The sequence below is a fragment of the Meriones unguiculatus genome, chromosome 9 (assembly GCF_030254825.1).
Source record: "Meriones unguiculatus strain TT.TT164.6M chromosome 9, Bangor_MerUng_6.1, whole genome shotgun sequence".
NCBI classification, from domain to species: domain Eukaryota; kingdom Metazoa; phylum Chordata; class Mammalia; order Rodentia; family Muridae; genus Meriones; species Meriones unguiculatus.
In genome coordinates, this window is record NC_083357.1 from 9,286,105 (window position 1) to 9,289,231 (window position 3,127).

The window sequence follows — 3,127 nt, forward strand, 5'->3', positions numbered from 1 at the left end:
CAAGTCTTCTCCCCTGAGCCATCTTACCAGCCTCGTGCTGTAGTAAGAAGATTCTCAAGACTGTCAGGCCACCCCCAGTCCTCAGGGAATCCCATCTCCTACCAGCCCTCTCCACCAGACCAAACACCTCCTCATGAAGTGACACTAGCTGAAATGACAGTGGCTCTTGTATTATATCACTCAAGTTGTCGAAGGGGCTAACAAGGATGGAGACACAATTTCTGGGAACTCAGGAGCAAAGACCCCAGGTTTATCTCCACTGAGGAAATGATGGCTTCCCTCTATAAGAAATAATATTTAGAACTGATCTGGTTTGTAAGACCTCCTGAAATGCACAGTAGTATGCCTATCTTATTTCCCAGCCCAACTTTCTCCATTCTAATTTCCTTCCTTATAACTTGCCTATTCAAAATTTTTAATTAACACATGTGTATAGGTGTTTTTCATGTATGTTTGACTGGTGCCTGCAGAGGTCCAGGAGGATGTAGGGTCCCCTGGGACTGGAGTTGCGGAAGGCTGGGAACCATCATGCCGGTGCTGGCATCAAACCCGGGTCCTCTGCAAAGTAGCAAGTGCTTTTAACTATACAACCATCCAGACTTCCCAGTCTGTCTACTTTACTAGTCACCTTTAAATTCCTTCAGGGAGATTTTTAAACAGAAAGAAAAAGCTGCAGTATTGGAAGTGAAATGGTGGTTACCCCAGGTAGAGGATCGGTGCCGAGAAGGAACATTTGGATTCTGGAGTCTTCATCAGCTACTTCTTCAGCTGGCTGCTTGTCTCGTCACGCAGGTGTGTCCACTGTGGCACTGACCTTGCTTTTATGTAGCTCATTGTGTGCAGGTTAAACAATATGTCAAAAATGAGGCCAGTGTACCTAGAGTGTTTACTCTGGAGCCACACACACATCACAAATTTTCCCTTTAATCCTTATACTGTGAGGTCACATTTTACACAGAGAATCTAATCTGAGGTTCAGAGTGTGAAAGGATTAAGTCAGAATTCCCTGGCCAGCTTCCCCAGTCCACTGCCTTTTCCAACTTCCTACTTTATTCTGTCTTCACCAGACTCACCCACTTAAGCTGAGGTTAGATCTAGAGAAAAATGACTTCCTGGAAGGGGCCTTGAGCGGCAATGAGGGCTAATCCAGCATGGAAGGCCTTTGGTGGAGGCCGGGGACTGAAATGAGACTATAGGCCCTTCTGGCTTCCCCAATAACTGCTCCCCCTGAGACCTATGTGATTTCTTGTAGGGGCCCCTCCTTTACAGTCAATTTCAAGAAAATACAGAGCAAAAGACAAGCTTTATTTCATCAGTTTTGTTCTTACTTGCAATAGCCATTTTCGAACCTCTAAAGAAGAGATTGCACAGAGCAATGGGCTATCAGGAGCAAGGGCTCTACTCAAGCTGAAACAGATGGCCCTGAAGGTCAGCCAGCAAGACTAGCTGAGCAATGAGTCAGCCCCTCCTGTCTCTGGATAAGATGATTTATTTTGACTCGACAGAACCACAGTGAACACTGCCCAGCCTTGTCCCCACCAGGACCACCCCTCTTCAAGATATGGTGGGGTTGAGAGGCCCTAGGTACTGCACAGGCAGGCCAGTCATATGCTCAGGATGGTGTTCTCATCAATAGCTTTCGGCAAGCAAACGCAGAAAAGGCTTCTAGGCCAATTTAATGCACAGAACTTCAATTCTGTTGCATAATGTAAAAGTCACATACGGCAGTGCCCAGGAGAAAGGTTACTTGACCAGTTTAGGGAGTTCCCCATAGTCTATAACAAAATTAGCTTTGGGTCTCAGGGTTCCTCTTTAGGCACTGCTTGGCAGCAGGGAACTGGACCCACTCTGGTGCCCTTTCACAGCTAAAATGCAAACTCTGAAGCAGGTAGCAACTGTGTTTCTGGAGAAACTGCACTGGGCAGATGGGGATATAGGTGGTGGCCATCCCTTCTGTCTCAGGGCAAATGGCCAGTTATTGTGGACACCCACAATCAAGCAGTGATGGGCTGACAAGATGGATTCGCGACCTGAGCATTTTTAGTGTTTGGTTGGTTTTTTGAGACAGGGTCCTAATCCTAAACCAAAATTTAATGACATTTAAGAAACAAACTTACTGGGTTGGGGTTTTGTTTTGTGCTATTTGTACTACACATTTCTGTAGTGTTTCCAGCACTGACAATAACATACATACACACACACACACAATCAATCAATCAACTATGAAAGAACTGAAGGTCTTGGCATCCTACTGCATCGTTCTCAACCAAGATCTAATCCTTGGCTTTTTGTTTCGGGGCTGGAGTCTCATATAGCCCAGCATGGCCTCAAACTTGCTATGCAGCCAAGAATAACTCTGAACTTAAGATGAAAACTTTGGTGTGGCATGGTAGCACACATATTTGATCCCAACGTTCAAGAGGCAGAGGGAGGTAAATCTCTTGTGAGCTGAGGTCAGCCTTGTCTACATAGCAAGTTTCAGGACAGTAAGGACTATAGATAATAGCCTAAAAAAAGAAAAAAAGCTCCTTTACATTTATTCACTTTGTGCGTGTACACGGTGCTCATATGGAGGTCAGAGAACAATCTGTGGGCTCTAAGTATTAAACTGGGGCTGCAGGCTTGCTGGCAACTGCCTATATATGCCGAGTCATATCAGTGGCTCTCAACTTATTTTTTTTGTGTATTTATATGCATACACATGTTCCTCTGTGAGTGTGGACACATGAGTGTTGGGGCATTGTGGGAGGTAGGACAACTTCCGGTCTCTACTTTGTACCAGGTTATCTCTTAGCTGGCCCTCAAACTTTGAGGATTTTTCTGTCCCCACTTCCTGTCTCCATTGCTGGGATTCCAAGGTATGCCACCACGCCCAGCTATATTCGTTTCCTTAGGACTCAATTTAGCTCCTCACTCGCTGTCTCCTTGGCTCCAACACTGAACTTCTTTCTGCCTTCTTTCCTCAAGTGCTGGGATCATGGGTGTGTGACACCACACCTTATTCAGTGCTGGGGATGTAACCCAGGGTTTCATGCATGCTAGGCAAGCGTTCTACCAACAGAGCTACCATCAGTTTCAACCCAAGATTTAATTCTCTATGTAAAAACAAACATGCACATCCAACCAA